The sequence below is a fragment of the Schistocerca gregaria genome, chromosome 5 (genome assembly GCF_023897955.1).
Source record: "Schistocerca gregaria isolate iqSchGreg1 chromosome 5, iqSchGreg1.2, whole genome shotgun sequence".
NCBI classification, from domain to species: domain Eukaryota; kingdom Metazoa; phylum Arthropoda; class Insecta; order Orthoptera; family Acrididae; genus Schistocerca; species Schistocerca gregaria.
The window spans coordinates 627,215,333-627,242,146 of NC_064924.1; the positions used below are offsets into that span (position 1 = coordinate 627,215,333).

Sequence of the window (26,814 nt, forward strand, 5' to 3'; positions counted from 1 at the left end):
CTGGATGATTGACTGATCTGGCCCTGTAACACTAACCAAAACGGCCTGGCTGTGCTGGTACTGCTAACGGCTGAAAGCAAGAGGAAACTACGGCCGTAATTTTTCCCGAGGGCATGCAGCTTTACTGTATGATTAAATGATGATGTCCTCTCGAGTAAAATCCGGAGGTAAAATAGTCCCCCATTCGGATCTCCGGGCGGGGACTACTCAAGAGCATGTCGTTATCAGGAGAAAGAAAACTGGTGTTCTACGAATCGGAGCGTGGAATGTCAGATCCTTTAATCGGGCAGGTAGGTTAGAAAATTTTAAAAGGGAAATGGATAGGTTAAAGTTAGATATAGTGGGAATCAGTTAAGTTCGGTGGCAGGAGGAACAAGACTTTTGGTCAAGTGAATACAGGGTTATAAATACAAAATCAAGTAGGGGTAATGAAGGATTAGGTTTAATAACGAATAGGAAAATACAAATGCGGGTAAGCTACTACAAACAGCAGAGTGAACGCATTATTGTGGCCAAGATAGATACGAGGCCCACACCTACTACAGTAGTACAAGTTTATATGCCAACTAGCTCTGCAGACGACGAAGAAATTGAATAAATGTATGATAAAATAAAAGAAATTATTCAGATAGTGAAGGGAGATGAAAATTTAATAGTCATGGGTGACTGGAATTCGGTAATAGGAAAAAGGAGAGAAGGAAACGTAGTAGGTGAATATGGATTGGGGCTAAGAAATGAAAGAGGAAGCCGCCTGGTAGAATTTTGCACAGAGCACAACATAATCATAGCTAACACTTGGTTCAAGAATCATAAAAGAAGGCTGTATGCATGGAAGAAGCCTGGAGATACTAAAAGTTATCAGATAGATTATATAATGGTAAGACAGAGATTTAGGAACCAGGTTTTAAATTGTAAAACATTTCTAGGGGCAGATGTGGACTCTGACCAAAATCTATTGGTTATGACCTGTAGATTAAAACTGAAGAAACTGCTAAAATTCGGAATTTAAGGAGATGGGACCTGGATAAACTGAAAGAACCACAGGTTGCACAGAGTTTCAGGAAGAGTATAAGGGAACAATTGACACGAATTGGAGAAAGAAATACAGTAGAAGAAGAACGGGTAGCTTTGAGGGATGAAGTAGTGAAGGCAGCAGAGGATGAAGTAGGTAAAAAGACGAGGGCTAGTAGAAATCCTTGGGTAACATAAGAAATATTGAATTTAATTGATGATAGGAGAAAATATAAAAATGCAGTAAATGAAGCAGGCAAAAGGAATACAAACGTCTCAAAAATGAGATCGACAAGAAATGCAAAATGGCTAAGCAGGGATGGCTAGAGGACAAATGTAAGGATGTAGAGGCTTATCTCACTAGGGGTAAGATAGATACTGCCTACAGGAAAATTAAAGAGACCTTTGGAGATAAGAGAACCACTTGTATGAACATCAAGAACTCAGATGGAAACCCAGTTCTAAGCAGAGAAGGGAAAGCAGAAAGGTGGAAGGAGTATATAGAGGGTCTATACAAGGGCGATGTACTTGAGGACAATATTATGGAAATAGAAGAGGATGTAGATGAAGATGAAATGGGAGATACGATACTGCGTGAAGAGTTTGACAGAGCACTGAAAGACCTGAGTCGAAACAAGGATCCCGGAGTAGACAACATTCCATTGGAACTACTGACGGCCTTGGGAGAGCCAGTCCTGACAAAACTCTACCATCTGGTGAGAAAGATGTATGAAACTGGCGAAATACCCTCAGACTTCAAGAAGAATATAGTAATTCCAATCCCAAAGAAAGCAGATGTTGACAGATGTGAAAATTACCTAACTATCAGTTACAGACGAATGGAAAAACTAGTAGAAGCCGACCTCGGGGAAGATCAGTTTGGATTCCGTAGAAATATGGGAACACGTGAGGCAATACGTACCCTTCGACTTATCTTAGAAACTAGATTAAGGATGGGCAAACCTACGTTTCTAGCATTTGTAGACTTAGAGAAAGCTTTTGATAATGTTGACTGGAATACTCTCTTACAAATTCTGAAGGTGGCAGGGGTAAAATACAGGGAGCGAAAAGCTATTTACAATTTGTACAGAAACCAGATTGCAGTTATAAGAGTCGAGGGGCATGAAAGGGAAGCAGTGGTTGAGAAGGGATTGAGACAGGGTTGTAGCCTATCCCTGATGATGTTCAATCTGTATATTGAGCAAGCAGTGAAGGAAACAAAAGAAAAATTCGGACTAGGTATTAAAATCCAGGGAGAAGAAATGAAAACTATGAGGTTTGCCGATGACATTGTAATTCTGTCAGAGACAGCAAAGGACTTGGAAGAGCAGTTAAACGGAATGGATAGGGTCTTGAAAGGAGGATATAAGATGACCATCAACAAAAGCAAAACGAGGATAATGGAATGTAGTCGAATTAAGTCGGGTGTTGCTGAGGGAATTAGATTAGGAAATGAGACACTTAAAGTAGTAAAGGAGTTTTGCTATTTGGGGAGCAAAATAACTGATGATGGTCGAAGTAGAAAGGATATAAAATGTAGACTCGCAATGGCAAGGAAAGCGTTTCTGAAGAAGTGAAATTTGTTAACATCGAGTACAGATTTAAGTGTCAGGAAGTCGTTTCTGAAAGTATTTGTATGGAGTGTAGCCATGTATGGAAGTGAAACGTGGACGATAAATAGTTTGAACAAGAAGAGAATAGAAGCTTTCGATATGTGGTGCTTCAGAAGAATGCACAAGATTAGATGGGTAGATCACATAACTAATGAGTAAGTGTTGAATAGGATTGGGGAGAAGAGAAGTATGTGGCACAACTTGACCAGAAGAAGGGATAGGTTGGTAGGACATGTTCTGAGGCATCAAGGGATCACAAATTTGGTATTGGAGGGCAGCGTGGAGGGTAAAAATCGTAGAGGGAGACCAAGAGATGAATACACTAAGCAGATTCAGAAGGATGTAGGTTGCAGTAGGTACTGGGAGATGATGAAGCTTGCACAGTATATAGTAGCATGGACAGCTGCATCAAACCAGTCACAGGACTGAAGACCACAACAACAACAACATGTATTAAGCCTCTATTCCGAAACTGTCGCGGCTCTCTTTCTTCTTTGTGTTGGAACAAATCTTCTTGAACAAGAGCCTACCTAAATTCTCATGTCTGTTTGTTGTAATCTTACAGTTACAGTTTGCAATATACACTGAAGCGCCATAGAAGATATAGGCACGGGTAATCAAACACAGTGGTGTATAAAAAGGCAGAATACGACGCTGCTGTCGGTAACGCCTATATAAGACAACAAGTGTCTGTCGCATTTGTTAGATCTGTTACTGCTGCTACACTGGCACGTTATTAAGATGTAAATGAGTTTGAACATGGTGTTATAGTCTGCGCACGAGCGATGGGACACAGTTTCTCCGATGAAATGGGCATTTTCCCGTACGACCATTTCACGAGTGTACTGTCAATACCATGAATACGGTAAAACATCAAATCCCCGACATCCTTGCGTCCGGTAAAAGCTCCTGCAAGAACGGGATCAACGATGACTGAAGAGAATCGTTCAACGAGACAAAAGTGCAAACCTTCCGCAAATTGCTGCAGATTTCAATGCTGGGCCATCAACAAGAGTCAGCGTGCGAACCATTCAACGAAACGTCATCGATATGGGCTTTCGGATCCGAAGGCCCACTCGTGTACCCTTGATGCCTGCACGACACAAAGCTTTATGCCTCACCTGGACCCGTCAACACCGATGTTGGACTCTTGATGACTGTAAACACGTTGCGTGGTCGGACGAGTCTCGTTTCAAACTGTATCGAGCTGATGAGCATGTACGGGTATGGAGACAACCTCGTGAAATCATGGACCCTGTATGCCAGTAGGGAAGTGTTGACGCTGGTGGAGGCCTTGCAAATGATGTGGGGCGCGTGCAGTTGGAGTGCTATGGGACCCCTGATATGTCTAGATACAAGTGACAGGTGACACGTACGTAAGCATCCTGTCTGATCACCTGCCTCCACTCATGTCCATTGTGCATTCTGATGAACTTGGAACATTCATGCAGGACAATGCGACACCCCATACATCCAGAATTGCCACAGTGTGTCTGCAGGAATACTCTTCTGAGTTTAAACACTTCCGCTGGCCACCAAACTCCCCACACATGAACATTATTCAACGTATTTGGGATGCCTTACAGCGTGCTGTTCAGAAGAGATCTCAACTCCTTCGTACTCTTACGGATTTATAGACAGCCCTGCAGGATTCATGGTGTGAGTTCGCTCCAGCACTACTTCAGACATTAGTCGAGTCCATGGCACGTCGTGTTGCGGCACTTCTGCGTGCTCGCGCGGACTCTACACGGTATTAGGCAGGCGTACCAGTTTCTTTGGCTCTTCAGTGTATAAAATCATTAGAAAATGTAGAATACAACAAGAAATAGTACAAAGGACATAAAGAAGTATATTTTTGTAGGTATGTATCAATGAGAAATTGAGCTGAAGAAAATATTTCTGAATCCGCTAATGTGATTTGATTTTGTTATTTTTACCACAAAACTAACTGAATTTTGAAAAATTCGATTCGTTGACTATTGAATGATGACGTAATTCTTCACTACTACAAAGATATAAGTTGCACTAAACTAGTAAATAATATTACTACATATGACTTAAGTACATTTTGCAAGAAACTGTTTACGAACTGGGGAGCTTCTTAATATATTTAACTTCCGTTCATCTATCTTCTATGACAAACGGGACGACGCCCGGTCAGTATGTGAGGATTTGTGGTACCACTTTCAGCCAAATGTTTTTAAAATTTCTTTATTCAGTGTGACCGGTTTCGGTGCTACACTGCACCGTCATGAGGGCGTCTAGAGGCAATAATTGGATCTTCACGAAGTATTCATCATGCCATTACAAGGGATAAAATTAAACGGCGTCTTCAGATTTATTCATGTATGAAGGGCTTTGCTATGCACGTCAAACAACAACTGATCCAATTACTGCCTATTGAGGGCCTGACTGCGGTGTAGTGTAGCACCGAAACCGGCCGCACGGAATAAATTAATTTTAAGAACACTCCTCTGAACGTGGTACCATCAATCTTCACGTCATATATTTATTCACCGATGACATTTGACGACAATACTGACACGTCAACTATTGGCTTGGTGCATAAATTTGTAACGTTTTTCCATAACTTTAATTAACACAACAGATACAAATAAAAGAGACTTTAGTTATCAACAACATAGTCTTCTTTACTAGTTACAAAAGTTTGCCAACACTGGGGTAAGTTTTCGATTCCGCGATTGGAGGAAACATGTGGTTTTGACATGACGAACTAGTCTAGCCATGTTCGGAGCCCATTCTCATCTCGGAAGGAAGTTCCTTCAAGATTGTTCTATAGAGAGCAGTAAATGTAAAAATCTGAGGGCGGAAGATCAGGTGAATAACGTAGGTGCCAAATGACTTCCCATCCCAGCTCCTGTACAGTGGTTTGGTCGGTCTAGCAGAATGCGGGCGGGCATTACCGTGGAGTAGCACCACTTCTTCCTGTACTGCGTCTCAGTTGTTGACAATGTCGCCAGTGTTGGTTACACCTCGGATAAGCAATTCGCAGTTCACCACACCGTCGCCGTTTCGCCATAAGCACAGCATTGTCTTTTGTGGATGTACGGAGGTCTTTGTACAGGGAGTTGCTGCTTTGTTAGGGCTCAATCATTGCTTTCTTTTCCTGATGTTAGGATACAGACACGATTTCTCATCACTAGCAACAACACAGAAGTTGGGAAGGAAAACGTAGGTACAAAGAAGGTAGCTGCGAAGAAACCATGGGTAACAGAAGAAATACTTCAGTTGGTTGATGAAAGGAGGAAGTACAAACATGTTCCGGGAAAATCAGGAATACAGAAATACAAGTCGCTGAGGAATGAAATAGGAAGTGCAGGGAAGCTAAGACGAAATGGCTGCAGGAAAAATGTGAAGACATCGAAAAAGATATGATTGTCGGAAGGACAGACTCAGCATACAGGAAAGTCAAAACAACCTTTGGTGACATTAAAAAAAGCAACTGTGGAAACATTAAGAGTGCAACGGGAATTCCACTGTTATATGCAGAGGAGAGAGCAGATAGGTGGAAAGAATACATTGAAAGCCTCTATGATGGTGAAGATTTGTCTGATGTGATAGAAGAAGAAACAGGAGTCTATTTAGAAGAGATAGGGGATCCAGTATTAGAATCGGAATTTAAAAGAGCTTTGGAGGACTTACGGTCAAATAAGGCAGAAGGGATAGATAACATTCCATCATAATTTCTAAAATCATTAAGGGAAGTGGCAACAAAACGACTATTCACGTTGGTGTGTAGAATATACGAGTCTGGGGACATACCATCTGACTTTCGGAAAAGCATCATCCACACAATTCCGAAGACGGCAAGAGCTGACAAGTGCGAGAATTATCGCACAATCAGCTTAACAGCTCATGCATCGAAGCTGCTTACAAGAATAATATACAGAAGAATGGAAAAGAAAATTGAGAATGCTCTGGGTGACGATCAGTTTGGCTTTACGAAAAGTAAAGGCACGAGAGAGGCAATTTTGACGTTACGGCTAATAATGGAAGCAAGGCTAAAGAAAAATCAAGATACGTTCATAGGATTTGTCGACCTGGAAAAAGCGTTCGACAATATAAAATGGTGCAAGCTGTTCGAGATGCTGAAAAAAGTAGGGGTAAGCTATAGGGAGAGACGGGTAATATACAATATGTACAACAACCAAGAGGGAATAATAAGAGTGGACGACCAAGAACGAAGTGCTCGTATTAAGAAGGGAGTAAGACAAGGCTGTAGCCTTTCGCCCCTACTCTTCAATCTGTACATCGAGGAAGCAATGATGGAAATAAAAGAAAGGTTCAGGAGTGGAGTTAAAATACAAGGTGAAAGGATATCAATGATACGATTCGCTGATGACATTGCTATCCTGAGTGAAAGTGAAGATGAATTAAATGATCTGCTGAACGGAATGAACAGTCTAATGAGTACACAGTATGGTTCGAGAGTAAATCGGAGAAAGACGAAGGTAATGAGAAGTAGTAGAAATGAGAACAGCGAGAAACTTAACATCAGGATTGATGGTCACGAAGTCAATGAAGTAAGGAATTCTGCTACCTAGGCAGTAAAATAACCAATGACGGACGGAGCAAGGAGGACATCAAAAGCAGACTCACCATGGCAAAAAAGGCATTTCTGGGCACGAGAAGTCTACTAATATCAAATACCGGCCTTAATTTGAGGAAGAAATTTCTGAGGATGTACGTCTGGAGTACAGGATTGTATGGTAGTGAAACATGGATTGTGGGAAAACCGGAACAGAAGAGAATCTAAGCATTTGAGATGTGGTGCTATAGGCGAATGTTGAAAATTAGGTGGACTGATAAGGTAAGGAATGAGGAGGTTTTACGCAGAATCGGAGAGGAAAGGAATATGTGGAAAACACTGATAAGGAGGAGGGACAGGATGATAGGACATCTGCTAAGACATGAGGGAATGACTTCCATGGTACTAGAGGGAGCAGTAGAGGGCAAAAACTGTAGAGGAAGACAGAGATTGGAATACGTCAAGCAAATAATTGAGAACGTAGGTTGCAAGTGCTACTCTGAGATGAAGAGGTTAGCACAGGAAAGGAATTCTTGGCGGGCCGCATCAAACCAGTCAGTAAACTGATGACAAAAAAAAAAGGTAACAACACACCTTAGGACTGGTTGGTGTTATTCACCAGCCAATTGATGAAAAGCAAGCAGAGACGCACATATGGCCATCCGCTAATTTTTGTGATTTTGGCTTACAGCATGCGATAACGATACACACGATTTTTGAACCTTCCCCAATGCTTGCAAACGTCGTGCGATGGGGGAATGATCACAGTTCATCACATTTTCCAGTTCTCGAGTACGCAGACGTGTATCATTATGGATTAATGTGTCTAAATGATCCTCATCAAACCCTGAAGATCTTCCCGAACGTGGTGTGTGACTGTCGAAACTATCCTCCATAAAAAACGAGAAAACGATTTCCTGGCACTACCCCATATACGGCGCAAATATTTGTGGCTCCCTTCGCTGCTGTCACCCCTCTACTGAATTCAAACATAAGAACATGTCGGAAATAATCCGATTTCTCGACTCGGCACTCCATTTTCTAGCGTCCACAGCTGCACACTCTATCTCCAAATGAAAAAAAGTGACAGTATGTAAACTAAAATACCAAGAGTGAACTACAAATGAAAAATGGCAATCGATATATAAACCCATAGCAATCAGAATACCAACGTCCTAAACAAAAACGCTACGAACTTATGCACTAACCTCATTTTTTCAGGTATATACCGAGTGTCCACGAATTCTTGGCTCAGTACTAAACAGGGAAGATATGTGAGTTTAAATGCCTTCTTCGAGACTGGAACTAACTGCTGTAAATATTAACACGATCACGTTAAGGTACAAAGTGGAACGTGGAATGGTTGCAGTATGTGTGCACAGTGTCAGTTGGCTACAGTAGGCAGTTGTGGCAGATATTAGGCGTGTAGTTTTTGGTTCCGTAATGCCTTACCACAATATCGCGTTGTACTCTACTATGTTGCTATGAGCTGGTTTTACAAGTCTCAACCTATACGCTCCAACAGTCCTTTACAAAGCCACTTCACTTAAATACCTCATAACTGCACTTCATCCTTACGTCGTTCAATTTTGATTTAGGATTCCTTGATAGTTTGCCCTTCGGTAGCGAGTACGTGATTTATTTTATAATTTTCTTTACTTCGTATTTCTTTCTTTCCCTTGCCATACTAGGATCACCCACGTTGAACAATCCGAAATTTTTTTCTAATCAATTTAAGTGTTATACAACTCAAAATGTATAAAAATATGAAGCATAAAAGTTTGGAAAAAGGATAAAACGTAAGAGCTTAAATATTTGGCTTCCTATGATGTCACGGCTCCGTCATAAAGGCTGCGACGACGAAGAAGATTTTGCATTACCACACATCCACTTACATTGTTGTGATTAGTAATCTAACTGACCGATCTTAGAGTGAACAGTTATTTTAAACCGTTCTGTAGTTTATAATTTATTCACTTGTGAGCTTATACGCTTTTTAGTTGCGACGTGGTATAATAGGTTAAACAGCATTTCACAAGCTGTCGACAGTTAAGCGGCAGAGTACACCGTGACCCAAAAGTCCGTTAGCATTTGAATATGCACTGTTTCACGGAACAACGTAGGTAGAGACGTAAAACGTGGCACGCACGCCTGAAATGACATGGGGTTTTAGTGAAACCAAAAACAGTGCAAAAACAGTCCAACAGATGTCTCTGGATAGCAGTACATCAGCGACGCCTTATGAGAATCATGTATAAAACGAGCTGCAGTCTGTCCGGGTTCTCTCGCCCATAAGCATTTGTACTCTATAGTGCAGTTTTCAGTGAGTGTTCAGTGTTGCGCGCCCCTCTTTTTAAGTGTTTCGAACAGAAACCAGACTGTCGCCGTGTTTTTTAATTGTGCCTGTTTCTTCGCAAATATTCACCATGTCCCTTTTTTAAGCAGTCACCTTTTTCTGACCTGTTTTCATTGTTATTTCTCCTAATTATGTTTTTTACCTTTTACGCTCTGCCAGCCACCCCGCCCCCCCCCCCCCCCCCCCCCCCCGGAAATCGAAATCCAATAAAGACATGTTGACTTTAGCAGAAAAGACACTGTTAGTGAAGTTCTCCTATCAGAATGGAGAGTCCGCTACTGCAGCCTAACGATCCTATCTCCATAATAACGGTATTCGAACGGATAAAGGTCCTGTGAGAAGCGTCGCTGTGAAGAAAATGTTGACGAAGTTCCAAGCCACGGGTAGTTTAGACGATCGGCTCCGTAGTTGGCGACCAGACACAGGTGCCACTGTTGCTCAGAGAGTTCAGGAAGAAATGCAGACTTCAGCTGGTTCATCTCTGCATCGTGAAATCAGTTGTGAAGTCGGACTAGCATTCCACGCACTAATGTTTGGAGAGCACTAAGGCGTATCCTCCAATGCCGTCCGTACAAAATCTAGTGTCATCGTGAACTATAAGCTACCGATTTTGTGAGGCGGAGAGTATTTGCGGTGTGGACACTTAAAAAAATGACAAGAGATGGCAATTCGTTGTCCAACGTGTTGTGAAACAACGAAGCACATTTCACACTCCGAGGGTCCGTCAACAGCCACGACTGTAGATTTTCGGCTACCGAAAATTGGAGAAAGTTTGTGGAAACCCCATTACATGAAAAAGTCACGTCGTGGTGTGGATTTGCGATAACAATCGTGATCGGACTATTTATTCGAGCAAATGCCGAGTGCTGCGTTTCAGTTCATCAGCGTAAACCGGTGCGAAATACATCGATATGTTACAGAATCGTATCATCCCAAGTCTGCCTAATAAACACCTGCTGGAAGGTATGTCTTTGTAAGTAGGCTGTTTAGGTTTTTATGTTGGTAACGCCACGTAATGCTATGTATGAAAATCACTGACTGTGCTATGTGCAGTTTGTGGCTAGTCTGCATTGTCGCAGTATTGCTATTGTAGTGTTGAGCAGTTAGACGTTAACAGCGCGTAGCGTTGTGCAGTTGGAGGTGAGCCGCCAGCAGTGGTGGATGTGGGGAGAGAGATGGAGTTTTGAGAGCGGATGATCTGGACGTATGTCCACCAGAGACAGTAAATTTGCAAGACTGGATGTCATGAATTGATATGTATATATATTATGACTTTTGAGCACTATTAAGGTAAATACATTGTTTGTTTTCTATCAAAATCTTTCATTTGCTAACTATGCCTATCAGTAGTTAGTGACTTCAGCAGTTAGAATCCTTTATTTAGCTGGCAGTATTGGCGCTTGCTGTATTGCAGTAGTTTGAGTAACGAAGATTTTTGTGAGGTAAGTGATTCATGAAAGGTACAGGTTATTGTTAATCAGGGCCATTCTTTTGTAGGGATTATTGAAAGTCAGATTGAGTTGCGCTAAAAATATTGTGTGCCATTTTAGTGTTGATCGGAATAAGAGAGTAACGTCTGAGTACGTTCAGTTTTGCTCAGCTGTTTGAAAAGCAAATAATGTATGAAGTTTATCAGCACAGTAATTCATTAATTTTTCTAAGAGGATGTTTCAACTTTTATGCCACCATGGCGCCCCACCCCATGTCGCCAAAGGTATGAAAGATCTCTTGACCTCATCGTTTGGTGAGGATCGCGTGCTGAGCGCCATTGCCGTCATGCCTCACCTCCAGGCACCCAGACCTCAATACGTGTAATTATTGGTTGTGGAGTTACCTGAAGTCGCAAGTCTTAACGCCATCGTCCGACCTCATTAGGGATGCTAAAAGACAACATCCGACGGCAGTTTCGCACTGTACCTACAGACATACTTAACAGCGGTGTTACGACATTGCCCCTCCACTACAGATATTGTTACCGAGTGACAACACTACACTGAAGCGCCAAAGAAAATGGTGCAGGCATTGTATTCAAATACAGAGATATGGAAACAGAATACGGCGCTGAAGTCGACAACGCATATGTAAGACAAGTGTCTGGTGCAGTTGTTAGATCGGTTACTGCTACAATGGCAGGTGACCAAGACTTAAGTGAGTTTGAGTGTGGTGTTTTATTCGGGCACGAGCGGTGGTACACACCATCTCCTTGATAGCGATGAAATGGAGATTTTCCCATATTACTATTTCACGAGTGTACCGTGTATATGAGGAATCCCGTAGAATGTCAAATCTCCGACATCGCTACGGCCGGAAAAACATCCTGCAAGAACGAGACAACAACGACCGAAGAGAATCGTACAACGTGACGGAAGTGCAATCCTTCTGCAAATTTCTGCCGATTTCAATGCTTGGCCATCAAGTGTCAGCGTGCGAACGGATTTAACGAAACATCATACATATGAGATGAGCTTTCGGAGCCGAAGGCCCACTCGTGTACCCTTGATAACTGCACGACGTAAAAGTTTACGCCTCGCCCGGGCCCGTAAACACCTACATCGGACTGTTGATGACTAGAAAAATGTTGCCTGGTCGGACGAGTCTCGTTTCAAATTGTATCGGCTGATGTACGTGTAGTATCGAATTTTCAAATGTGAACGAACTTTTGGGTCACCCTGTACAATTGGAGTAACCCTAAACATGTTACGTTCTGCAGACAGACTTCTTCTGAGTACAATTGTACCACAGACACCATGTCTCTGACCAAAAGTGGAACACAGAGAGAGAGAGAAAATGCAGGCCATTTGGGGCGCGACGGAGCGAGTTCCGTTAACATTTACGTTTATGTCCACGCTATTGCAAATCACCGAGGAGTACATTGCACTTGTTATTAGGGGTTCTTCCTGTTCCATTCGAATACGGAGCCCGGGAAGGAAAGCTGCCTAAACGCCACTGTGGCACTGTATTTAGCCGAATATTGATTACGCGCCCCCCTTCAGAGTCTACATGTACAGAGCGGTGGTATTTTCCTGTACTCCTCACTTAAGGCTGGTTCTAGAAACTTCGTAAATAGGCTTTTGCGGGATAGCAGGCACTTGTATTGAAGCGACTGCCAGTTTATGTTTCTCACCGTCTTCACCCCACTCTCCTGTGGGCCAAAATAAATCTGTAACGCTTCGTGCTGTCTTTCTCTGAATACGATCAAGATATTTGGTGTATGCCATAGGCGCTTGAGAGCAAGTCAAGAATGGACTGCACAAGTGTTTTGTAAGCAATCTCCTCTCCAGACGCATTTCCAAGCAATGAATGAAAGTCTTACATATCCTTTAGCTGAAACTTCATACCTTAACGAACCGTTACACGCAGGTATTTGCATTAGTTGGCTGATTCATTTTGATTCCACTGATATTCTAGTCATAGGATATTAGTTTTTTTTCGATTTTGGAAAGTGTACAATTTTCCTTTTTTGAACAACTAAGACAAGTCGCCAAACTTTGCACGACTTTGGAATGTTGTCAGTGTCTGAATTTTATGTAGCGTGTTTTGGATAGTACTTCATTATAGATAGTTGCATCATCTCCAAAGTTTCTTTACAGAGATTGTATACCACTGGGCGTCCCTCCCATCACGAACTGTTGTACGGGTTTCCAGTGCTTGGCCAATTATTCTTCTAAACGTGAGCCAAAGTTTCACTTCGGGTGCCTGGCCAGAGCTAAATTTCCTCGACTTCCTGAGGGAGTTCGCTGCGGCATCTGCACTACCGCCAAATGAACAAAATACGACTCTACGAAATATCAGTTGTGTGACAGAACTGAAGAATTTATTGCCGAGAGAACACTGCATTCATTCTCAACGGAGAGATACCTTCATAAGTACAAACAGCTTCGGGCTTTCTCCAAGACAGTGTTACAGAACCATTATTTTTCATAATACCTATATAAAAATGAACTGGAGGATAATCTTGAAAGATGAGGATTTTTGCGGATGATGCTGTCGATATATAGAAACGTTACAAAACTTGAAAATTGTAAAGAAACACCTGTGGCAGTGAAGGCTAATGGTCGAATTAGGTTTATTAGAACAATTTTGAAAAAGTGAGGTTCATCTATAAAGGAGAAAGGAGACCACACATAGGATACAAGTGCCGCCGGGTCAACGGAAGCGTCCGATTCCATCTACATCTGCATTTATACTCCGCAAACCACCCAACGGTGTGTGGTGGAGGCCACTTTACGTGCCACTGTCACTACCTTCCTTTCCTGTTCGCGGGAAGAACGACTGCCAGCAAGCCTCCGTGCGCGCTCGAATCTCTCTAATTTTACATTCGTGATCTCCTCCGGAGGTATAAGTAGGGAGAAGCAATATCTTCGATACCTCATCCAGAAACGCACCCTCTCGAAACCTGGACACCAAGCTACACCGCGATGCAGAGCGCCTCTCTTGCAGAGTCTGCCACTTGAGTTTGCTAAACATCTCCGTAACGCTATCACGCTTACCAAATAACCCTATGACCAAACGCGCCGCTCTTCTTTGGATCTTCTCTATCTCCTCTGTCAACCCGACCTGGTATGGATCCCACATTAATGAGCAATACTCAAGTACAGGCCGAACGAGAAGCCACCTCCTTTGTTGATGGACTACATTTTCTAAGGACTATCCCAATGAATCTCAACCTGGTACCCGCCTTACAAAAATTTTATATGACAATTCCACTTCAAATCGTTCCGCACGCATACTCCCAGATATTTTACAGAAGTAACTGCTACCAGTGTTTGTTCCGCCATCACATAACCATACAGTAAAGGATGCTTCTTTCTATGTACTCGCAATACATTACATTTGTCTATGTTAAGGGTCAGATGCCACTCCCTGCACCAAGTGCCTATCCGCTGCAGATCTTCCTGCATTTCGCTACGATGTTCTAATGCTGCAACTTCTCTGTATACTACAGCATCATTCGCGAAAAGCCGCATGGAACTTCCGACACTATTTACTAGGTCATTTATATATACTGTGAAAATCAATGGTCCCAGAACACTCACCTGTGGCACGCCAGAGGTTACTTTAACGTCTGTAGACGTCTCTCCATTGAGAACAACATGCTGTGTTCTGTTTGCTAAAAACTCTTCAATCCAGCCACACAGCTGGTCTGATATTCTGTAGGCGCTTTCTTTGTTTATCAGGCGACAGTGCGGAACTGTATTGAATGCCTTCCGGAAGTCAAGGAAAATGGCATCTACCTGGGAGCCTGTATCTAATATTTTCTGGGTCTCATGAATAAATAAAGCGAGTTGGGTCTCACACGATCGCTGTTTCCGGAATCCACGTTGATTCCTACATAGTAGATTCTGGGTTTCCAGAAACGACATGATACGCGAGCAAAAAACATGTTCTAAAACTCTACAACAGATCGACGTCAGAGATATAGGTCTACAGTTTTGAGCATCTGCTCGACGACCCTTCTTGAAGACTGGGACTACCTGTGCTCTTTTCCAATCATTTGGAACCTTCCGTTCCTCAAGAGACTTGCGGTACACGGCTGTTAGAAGGGGGCAAGTTCTTTCGCGTACTCTGTGTGGAATCGAATTGGTATCCCATTAGTCTGCTTTGACCAATGACGTAAGGGTGTTGTGGTGTGTGATGTCATTACAGCACGGACTTTGAGTTGGTTGTGTTTGTAGATGTCGTTGTGTTTGATGGCGCCCTGAGTAAAAGTAAGTTTCCGATTCCTGTAGATTTTTGGAATTTCTTTTTGTTCGTGATTTAGTATATTTTGGGATCGTGGTGTATCTTTTTTTTATTGTTATATTTAGCTTGTCCCCTACCTAAAATCCCCAATTTCCCGCGGCTGCCCCTTTAGTTTGATTGTATTTTTGAAGGGTGATAATATTGTCTCGTTTAGACGTATTTTCGCGTTTGTTCCCGAGTGTATGAAGTGACATCATAGGCGCCATACTGGATACTCTTAGAATAGCCATTTCCGCCATATTGATGACCTCATGGGTCAAAGCAGACAGGTGGAATCGGACACTTCCTTAATCCCAGTACCGCCTACTTTTGAGTACTGCTCGAGTGTTTGACATCCATACCAGGTCGGATTAAAAGAAGACATCAAAGAAATTCAGAGGTGCGTTGCTACATTTATTACCAGTAGGTTCGAACAACACACAAGAACTACGTAGACGCTTCAGGAACTCAAATGGGATGCCCTGGAGTGAAGGCGAAGTTCTTTTCGAGAAACACTACTGAGAAAATTTAGAGAACCGGCATTTGAAGCTGACTGCCCAACGATTTTACTGCCGCCAACATACATTTCGAGTAAGGACCACTATTTGTTTAACTGAGTGGTAACATGGTCGCCTCCCATGCAAACGGGCCCGTGTTCGATTCCCGGCAGGGTTGGAGATTTTCTCCGCTCAGGGAATGGCTGTTGTGTTATCATCATTTCATTCTCATCACCGGCGCGTAAGTCGCCCAATGTGGCGTCGAATGAAATAAGTTCTTGCACTTGGCGGCCGAACTTCCTCGAATGTCATACGCTCATTTCCATTTCAGAGAAAATGACGAGAAATGAGGACTCATACGGAGGCACAGAGATAGTTGATTTTCCACTGCTCTCTTTGTGAGTGGTACAGGAAAGGAAACAGCAAGTAGTTGGTACAGGCTACCCTCTGCCATGCCCCGTATGGATTGTGGGGCATGTAAGTAGGTGTAGAAATGATCGATGTTTTGTGCAGGGAGCGGCAATTGACATTCAACGTAAATAAATGTAACGTATTGCGAAAGATCCATTATTGTATGATTACACGATTGCAAAACAATCAGTGGAAACAGCTGCTTCCATAAAACGTGTATTAGTATGCGTACGGGACGATTTTAAGTGGAATAGACGTACAAAATGAAATATGCCAGACCGAGATTCATTGGAAAAATCCATGGGAAATGTAGTTCATTAACGAAGAAGGTAGTTTATAAAATCCTCATCCGAACTATACTTGAATGTTGCTCGTCAGGATGGAATCAGTATCATGTGGGTTTGAAACAGGAAATAGAAAAGATACAAACAAGATTTGCAACTTTAGTTACAGTTTCGTGTAGTAAGTAAGAATGCGTGACGGAAATGTTCAGCTAACTCCAGTGGCAGATGCAGCATCGCGTTGTGGTTTACTGTTAAAGTGCTAAGGGCGTACGTTCCTAGAAGACTCAGTCAATACAATGCGTCCTCCTACGACTATCTCGCGAATGCAACCTGAAGGTAAAGTTAGAGAGGTTCGAGCTCAGATGGAGGTTTACTAGCAATCGTTCTTATCGCGAACTCATTCGAGCCTGGAATAGTAACGGTGAAAGTGACAATCGTGCAATAGGTACCCTCCACCACACACCGTAAGGTGGTTTTTGGAGGACAGAAGTAGACGTCTCAGTTACCTTCGTAGAACAGCGTGGACCAGTAACGTTATACAAGAGTTCTCATAGCAGTTCGTACGTGAAATGGAAAGTAACTCCGAGACCGAATGAAGTTACTACTGTCCAGGGCGCTTCATTATCCGTAAAATCTTGTTCATACGACAAAGCTGACAAATACTTCAGAAAGATGTTCGGAGATAATCCGTTTGGTTTCTTGGGTGAGCCGTGAGTGGTAGTGCAGTGTTAAACCGCTGGATTCACATCTGTATCAGTCCACACAGTTTCAGTCGTTTCACTAACTGAATTAAGGCAAACGCTGGTAGGGATCCTGTAAATTTAAGACGGGATGTATGACCATTGCTCGTTTAAACGGTTTATTTTAGATCAGTCACGAATAAAATCATACGATACGACGTTCGTAACAAACCGGTCTTTGCTTGAAAGTAAAACCTACTTCTAAAATTTCCAGAAATGTAAAACTCTTTCATTTGCAGCCTTATGCACATAAAAATAATGACAATGACACTTAACTGCCTATCAATCGTTTTTCTTTCTTGCGGTATTAAATGTGTTTTAGAACTTAAAAGGCAAGCAGTGTGTGAGAAAAGAGTGAGGCAGCATTCTCTCGTTTTATCAGTCTGCAGGTAGAGCAGCAGTAAAGCTAATGAAGGAGGAATTTGAAGTATTAATTCAAGGTCAATGGGAAGATATAAAATTTCAGGCTGTTAAAATTTACAGCCATTTTTAACTAGCTGCTACTTCAGTGCCATTTTCTTGTAGAAGGGAATAACATTTACACGTCGTTTGCAAAATTCAGTTGAAAAAGACGAGTAAATATTAATCTTATCTACGTAACATTCACCGTTGTTAAACTTCCTTGTCGATTAAAACAGATCTGGCTGGTACTCAAACGACACCCTTGTCTTAGCGGAGAGGTACTAGTGGTTGAACATGTGACGTTGTTAGAGCACGTGCAGGGCTATTTCAGTTAGTAAGATCATTAACGGAAAAAAGACACCATCGTTTATGATAATGTTTTATTTGGATTGCTGGTTTTGGCCCCTAATACAGATCACTTTCTGATCCAGATCCTAAATAAATTCTAAGGTCTGATGCCTATCTAATTCTGCAACTGTAGTGTGTCATGTAGGTCGACGGAGTAACTAGTTGGACGTCTGCTCGGCGTCTGGCTGCAGCGTGCATAAACAAAGTCCCCTGTCCACGCTCAACATGCTGCAGGTAGTGCCTTCTTGTGAATAAATTTCGACTTCTGTAAATTTGTGCCTTTTCATTCTTAATGTGTAATAATTCATATGTACGTACTGTCACGTTCTAAGTGTGTATGCTTGTTTTTTTGGTCTTCAGTCCTGAGACTGGTTTGATGCAGCTCTCCATGCTACTCTATCCTGTGCAAGCTCCATCTCCCAGTACTTACTGAAACCTACATACTTCTGAATTTGCTTAGTGTATTCATCTCTTGGTCTCCCTCTACGATTTTTACCCTCCACGGTGCCCTCCAATGTTAAATTGGTGATCCCTTGATGCCTCAGGACATTTCCTACCAGCCGATCCCTTCTTCTAGTCAAGTTGTTCCACAAACTTCTCTTCTCCCCAATCCTATTCAGTACCTCCTCATTAGTTACGTGATCTACCCACCTAATTTTCAACATTCTTCTGTAGCACCACATTTCTGAAGCTTCTATTCTCTTCTTGTCCAAACTATTTATTGTCCATGTTTCACTTCCATACATGGTTACATTCCATACAAATACTTTCAGAAACGACTTCCTGACACTTAAATCTATGCTCGATGTTAACAAATTTCTCTTCTTCAGAAACGCTTTCCTTTCCATTGCCAGTCTACATTTTATATCCTCTCTATTTCGACCATCATCAGTTATTTTGCTCCCCAAATAGCAAAACTCATTTACTACTTTAAGTGTCTGATTTCCTAATCTAATTCCCTTAGCATCACCCGACTTAATTCGACTACATTCCATTATCCTCGTTTTGCTTTTGTTGATGTTCATCTTATATCCTCCTTTCAAGACACTGTCCATTCCGTTCAACTGCTCTTCCAAGTCCTTTGCTGTCTCTGACAGAATTACAATGTCATCGGCGAACCTCATAGTTTTTATTTCTTCTCCCTGGATTTTAATATCTGCTCCGAATTTTTCTTTCGTTTCTACATCTACATCTACATGACTACTCTGCACTCTGCAATTCACATTTAAGTGCTTGGCAGAGGGTTCATCGAATCACAATCATACTATCTCTCTACTATTCCACTCCCGAACTGCGACTGGGAAAAACTAACACCTAACCTTTCTGTTCGAGCTCTGATTTCTCTTATTTTATTTTGATGATCATTCCTACCTATGTAGGTTGGGCTCAACAAAATATTTTCGCATTCGGAAGAGAAAGTTGGTGACTGAAATTTCGTAAAAATGTCTCGCCGCGACGGAAAACGTCTATGCTGTAATGACTTCCATCCCAACTCGTGTATCATATCTGCCACACTCTCTCCCCTATAACGTGATAATACAAAACGAGCTGTCCTTTTTTGCACCCTTTCGATGTCCCGTCAATCCCACCTGGTAAGGATCCCACACCGCGCAGCAATATTCTAACAGAGGACGAACGATTGTAGTGTAAGCTGTCTCTTTAGTGGACTTGTTGCATCTTCTAAGTGTCCTGCCAATGAAACGCAACCTTTGGCTCGCCTTCCCGACAATATTATCTATGTGGTCCTTCCAACTGAAGTTGTTCGTAATTTTAACACCCAGGTTCTTAGTTGAATTGACAATCTTGAGAATTGTACTATTTATCGAGTAATCGAATTCCAACGGATTTCTTTTGGAACTCATGTGGATCATCTTACACTTTTCGTTATATAGCGTCAACAGCCACCTGACACACCATACAGCAATCTTTTCTAAATAGCTTTGCAACTGATGCTGGTCTTCGGATGACCTTACTAGACAGTAAATTACAGTATCATCTGCGAACAATCTAAGAGAACTGCTTAGATTGTCACCCAGGTCATTTATATAGATCAGGAACAGCAGAGGTCCCAGGACGCTTCCCTGGGGAACACCTGATATCACTTCAGTTTTACTCGATGATTTGCCGTCTATTACTACGAACTGCGACCTTCCTGACAGGAAATCACGAATCCAGTCGCACAACTGAGACGATATCCCATAGCTCCGCAGCTTGATTAGAAGTCGCTTGTAAGGAACGGTGTCAAAAGCTTTCCGGAAATCTAGAAATACGGAATCAACTTGAGATCCCTGTCGATAGCGGCCATTATTTCATGCGAATAAAGAGCTAGCTGCGTTGCACAAGAGCGATGTTTTCTGAAGCCATGCTGATTACGTGTCAATAGATCGTTCCCTTCGAGGTGATTCATAATGTTTGAATACAGTATATGCTCCAAAACCCTACTGCAAACCGACGTCAATGATATAGGTCTGTAGTTAAATGGATTACTCCTACTACCCTTCTTGAACACTGGTGCGACCTGCGCAATTTTCCAATCTGTAGGTACAGATCTATCGGTGAGCGAGCGGTTGTATATGAGTGTTAAGTAGGGAGCTATAGTATCAGCGTAATCTGAAAGGAACCTAATCGGTATACAATCTGGACCTGAAGACTTGCCTGTATCAAGCGATTTGAGTTGCTTCGCAACCCCTAAGGTATCTACTTCTAAGAAACTCATGCTAGCAGATGTTCGTGTTTCAAATTCTGGAATATTCCATTCGTCTTCCCTGGTGAAGGAATTTCGGAAAACTGCGTTCAATAACTCCGCTTTAGCGGCACAGTCGTCGATAACAGTACCATCGTCACTGCGCAGCGAAGGTATTGACTGCGTCTTGCCGCTTGTGTACTTTACATACGACCAGAATTTCTTCGGATTTTCTACCAAATTTCGAGAGAATGATTCGTTGCGGAACCTATTAAAGGTATCTCGCATCGAAGTACGTGCCAAATTTCGCGCGTCTGTAAATTTTAGCCCATCTTCGGGATTTCGCGTTCCTCTGAACTTCGCATGCTTTTCCCGTTGCCTCTGCAACAGCGTTCGGACCTTTTTTGTGTACCACGGGGGATCCGTTCCATCTGTTACCAATTTATGAGGTATGAATATCTCAATTGCTGTTGCTACTATATCTTTGAATTTGAGCCACATCTCGTCTACATTCGCATAGTCAGTTCGGAAGGAATGGAAATCGTTTTTTAGGAAGGCTTCTAGTGACACTTTATCCGCTTTTTTAAATAAAATTATTTTGCGTTTGTTTCTGATGGATTTGGAAGAAATGGTATTGAGCCTAGCTACAACGACCTTGTGATCACTAATCCCTGTATCAGTCATGATGCTCTCTATCAGCTCTGGATTGTTTGTGGCTAAGAGGTCAAGTGTGTTTTCGTAACCATTTACAGTTCGCGTGGGTTCGTGGACTAACTGTTCGAAATAATTTTCAGAGAAAGCATTTAGGACAATCTCGGAAGACGTTTTCTGCCTACCACCGGTTTTGAACAAGTATTTTTGCCAACATACCGAGGGTAGGTTGAAGTCCCCACCAACTATAACCGTATGAGTGGGGTATTTATTTGTTACGAGACTCAAACTTTCTCTGAACTGTTCCGCAACTGTAACATCGGAGTTTGGGGGTCGGTAGAAGGAGCCAATTATTAACTTAATTCGGCTGTTAAGTATAACCTCCACCCATACCAATTCGCACGGAGTATCTACTTCGACTTCACTACAAGATAAACCACTACTGACAGACACAAACACTCCACCACCAATTCTGCCTAATCTATCTTTCCTGAACACCTTCTGAGACTTCGTAAAAATTTCTGCAGAACTTATTTCAGGCTTTAGCCAGCTTTCTGTACCTATAACGATATCAGCTTCTGTGCTTTCTATTAGCGCTTGAAGCTCAGGGACTTTTCCAGCGCAACTACAACAATTTACAACTATAATTCCGACTGTTCCTTTACTGCTTGCTCAATATACAGATTGAATAACATGGGGGGGAGAGGCTACAACCCTGTCTCACTCCCTTCCCAACCACTGCTTCCCTTTCATGTCCCTCGACTCTTATAACTGCCATCTGGTTTCTGTACAAATTTAAATAGCCTTTCGCTCCCTGTATTTTACTCCTGCCACCTTTAGATTTTTAAAGATGTATGCTTATAATTTTCATTTTACTTATGCTATTGTTTTAAAATTTTAATTGATCATGAAGGTGGGTTTTATATACGAGGATAAACGGGCCCTTCTGTGTTCACATATTGTCATGTAGCTGACATAACATTCCTTACACTTTCATCTGTACAATTTCTGCAATTCTCTGTGAATATACGCCCTGCTGATTTATATTGTTTCTTTTACTGTCACTATTTGTATCTTTTGGATGTCACATTAGTATCAGGTTTGCATTTATTTTTTATCAGTTACGTTAATCTGAACGTGTCCTGCATTACACAGAAAAATCAATGATCAAGATGAGACGTAGCGAGTGACCCGTACAGAGCCTTTTCTCGTTGTTACAGTGGTCACGCTTCCCAGAGGCATCATGGCTTCAGTTTTGAGAAAGGTAATTTCATTACCTGCAAAAGGCAGTCCATTTTAAATGCTCTGTTTTCCTCAGTTGCTGAGTTTCGTAACAGAAGAGAAACTACTGCCAAGTGGAATCTTCATCCAGGCAGTTTCCTTATTTGGTGTAATAGGCTATCATCGACTTTCATCGCTGCTGCGAGCTGTGGTTACTACAGAACATAACGCTAATTTCTGTGACTTCCCGACTCTATTGACAGATTTTATTCGTGTTCGTTCAGTTGAACGATTCCTTATGCTTGACGAACACAACTATGCTGCTTGTTGTATTGAGCAAGAGAAGGAAAACAACACATCTGGTGTTTTCTAAATAAGAACAGCTATACATTTGAAAGTCGCATTCGTTCGAGAATTCAAAAGATAATGTTTAGCACATGACGCCTAAAAACCTCGAATGGTTTTTCGAAACGATGAGAGAAAATATTTCTAGGTTAGCTTACGTATCTGTTAAACATTTAACCAAAAGGACGTGAGCAGATTGTAACGGGGCATCATCCTCTAGCATTACTTTTCCTCAACAGTAGTTGTAGATAACAGTATATTTTCCGAATTTTGGTAGGGGAATATTATCTCAGTTGCTCCTCTGAAAACGTTCATATAATTTTATACATAGTATGTTATATTTCAAGCTGAAATTTATTAATTACTTTATAAAATGTTTTGGTCCCGCTGTTATAATCGATAAGTACTAGTTCTGAATGTGCAGTTAAAATTATTTTTTTAGCAACATTTGAAATTACGAATTATTGGCACACTTAAAATTTCTATTATTAATTACTCAGTAGTTTACTGGTTACTACGTTTATTTCTGGATTCATTTATGAAAGTAATAATGTAACAGAATCTAGCGGAAATTCATTTGTTAAGAAACATTGTAAACCCTTTGGAATATTGTTATTTCCGCAGATTGTGAGACTCATAATCATGCCTCTGATGTGATCGGACGTATTTTTATATTTTGTGCGAACAATGTAAATTCGGCTTTGTTAATGTGAAAAATCAAAAGACTGTATGAGATACTAAAATGTGAGACAGTAGATGTACTTAAAAACAAAAATTCTGCAACAATAATCTTCAAATTTATTTAGATCAATCCAACAGTGACGTGAAGACTGCTGCGAACAGTCCCTCCAAGCCATTTAATATTACAGATTATATATATCGGATTTGTCGGGTTTCGCTGTCGGTGAAGCCTAATGTCAGACACTACTGCAGTAATTTCGATAGGCTTTTAACTGATAGATAGATTCACAAGGAAGGCTGGTTTCTTTGTATAATGTATTACCGCTTCACCACACAAGCGGTCCGTCCGTAGGTACTCGTGCTAGCCGTGTGAAGCCGGGGATTCTTGCTAGTGACAAACTGACTTTACGCAGATTAGAAATTCCGTCCATATTGAGATCATTAGAGACATCTCAAAAGTTCGGACTGGAAAGAAAATGGCCAAAAAATTGGCAGCAGCTTGTTTGAAGGAACCACCTCGGCAATCGCCTGATGCGATTTACGGGAAATGTGGGAAAAAATTAGGGCGATGTCTTAATTACTGCAGCACGTCACGCGATCTGAATCAGCGGCCGTCAAACTGCGGCTCGCGGATCGTGAGGCACGTGGTCCTCAGCCATATTTTATAATAATATTCTTCTAGCAACTAAAATGTGAATCCAGAAACGCCAACTAACGTTAAGAGCTTAAGAGTAATTTTCTTGCTCGGTACCAAAAATATTTTAATTGGCACTGCTGAATTCGGCCTTGGGCTAAATAAAGTTTGCCGTTTACGTCAGGGGCAGATTGGTTCGTAACGTAGCCACTGGGGTGTTGACAGGTGTGAGAGGGGGAATATTTACTGTTTGTCTTCCAATGCTGACAACTCACGAGTGTGTGCAACCAGCACCGATCAGCTGATGTGGTGTAAATGTCAAACGGAAGTGAAGTGGATTCTTGAATGCCCATTATAGTGACTGTCATCTTCAAATGTGATTCATGTTTGTAGCACGTAACATGAAATAAAATTAAGGTTGTCATACAGTGCAAAGAGTGAAAGAAAAACGTTTAGTACACATCTGTGAACGTGTCTTATATAGCAAACAGTGTTACCACTTATAACATACTATTTTCTGCATGGTACCTATTAGTAGTAGTATTGGTTGGTAGGAGAAGAGGGAAAAAGTGGTCATCGCATATTTCTTTCCCTAACAGGGCTGCTGCCTGACGAGAAGCGGTCCGACTAGTTCTGATATACATAGCCATGGTTGTCAGTGAGATTGACAGAGGAAGCTTGACCCGTTATCATGTAGTAAAAAGTTCGCGTTTTAGAGTCGTCGTACATAAGATAAGTCATTATTACTATTCTTGTTACCTCATTCGTATGAACGTTCGATCGGGAAGAGAAAAGTGCCAACGTTTCGCACCATTAAAAATTGGTTACTTCCAAAAAACACCCACAATACAAGAGGTGACATTTCCTTATAAACCCCTTTACATACCCTTTGTGACGATTTAGAATTAATTACGTTATATTATTCACAACCACCTCTGTTCTGTTATATTTGGCCTAATACACAAAGTCGTAACGAAAACCGTTTGCTGCGGACGTGTTCTTACAGATACTAGAGCTCGAAAAAGCCTTGAAAACGTGCTCTGAAATCAGAAAACAAATATGGGATCCTGTTGCGATGGCAATGAACACAGTACCCGTGTGGGTACGGAAAACTGGTCATTATGTAAGCCTTCAGAAATATGCATATAGTTCCAATACGTTATTTTATTTTTCACTTAAAAATATTTGGTATGACATCTGTCAATGACCACGGATTGGAGAAAACTCAATTTCCCTTTGAGCGGCCACATTACCCTCCCCCCTTTCCCCATGCGGAACGAGTATTGGCTCTTCAGCAAATTTTTTTTCACGATCACTAGTCGAAATTGTAGGAGATTGCCTGCAAACATACTTGAAGCGAAATGCACTGCTAGCTTGAAGGTACAGACGACGTGGAGACCAACAATAAAGGAACACACTGCACAGTATGATGCAAAACAAAAAAAGTGCCAAGCAGAACATCATTCTGCGGAGGATTCACAATAATGGCTAACGCATATCATTGGTATATATAGAACGAGTGAGCCATTAATTAACCAACCAGTCAATTCATCTAAGGAATATGAGTTACCTGCGTAATAAACTGAATTAATCCCCTGAAACTCTTTAGCACAGCGCTAGAGTAGTTGTGCACGCGACATAAACCTACCATATTATTAATGACTAGAGGATATCACCAAAAATTAGTGGTAAAGTCCAAAAGATGCGATTACCTTGCAAAGTAGTTACAATGTGCGCATGGAACACGTTCTTGGCCGTACATGATTTGCAGCTTCAGTTTTAAAGTCTTCCAGTTCACAATCTAACATGTTCTGTAAGAGTAAATTGACGAAACTCATTCACCTGAACCATTCGAATCGCGACTTTTTCGATCAGTATTCAGATAACGAAAACTCTGGCGAGCTCTGTTTATTATGGTGTTTTACAAATGGGAAGCACCATGAGCTCTAAGAAAAATATTTTAGTGTTGTATATGTATAGAAATTAGGACTCCTCCAACGTTAGAATCGATATAATTGAAAGAAAAGTCCTGAAACCAAAAAAGGAAGAAAAAAGTAGAGTAAAGCGAGAAGTCATTTATCTAAACAAACATGTAGCCTGCACTATACAGACTTTAAAGGCAAATCGTGCTATCCATTCCACTCTGCTCGAATTATGTAAGGAATCACTATCGTCTGTCATTTAGCGAAAAATTTGTTGTCATGTTAAGAGATTTGTTAATGAAAAAAGTTACCAAACAACTAACATTTATGTGGGAGTCCACTAGTACCGAGTTGTAATACCTCGTATCTAACGACTTGGAGTGAAACGTTCAGACGTCAGTTCGTCTTCTACTCGTGCGTCGAAGTCTCCGGGAGCAGGTGCCCGCTTGCGGGTTACCCCACGTGGGACGCATCCGTGGCGGCTGCCGAAGCGGCACTGCCTGCTCCAGCGCAGCGTTACCACACGCGCTCTACACCAGCCCCTCCATACCTACAGTCACGGGTGTTCCTCAGTGGTGGGGGTAACAGCGTGGACTCTGCAGCAGCTAACCCGCACTTCCACAACTGAGCCATAGATAACAACACACCGAATGACATTCCTGCATAATCTATCAGGTAATCCATCGATACAGACCAAAATCCTTAGCGTGTGCTTATTTCACAGTCCTACAGCATATTTTTTCTC

General features: G+C 41.8%; 1 protein-coding gene across 1 annotated transcript in view; it reads right to left on the reverse strand.

Moving 5' to 3' along the window:
* LOC126273421 (basic helix-loop-helix transcription factor scleraxis-like) overlaps nt 1–26,048 on the reverse strand; it is a 94,379-nt gene extending 68,331 nt beyond the window's left edge. The window contains exon 1 of the mRNA XM_049976973.1: nt 25,860–26,048. The gene's annotated coding sequence lies outside the window, so the exon portion shown is untranslated. The remainder of the gene's footprint in view (nt 1–25,859) is intronic.
* Nucleotides 26,049–26,814: the final 766 nt, after the last annotated feature.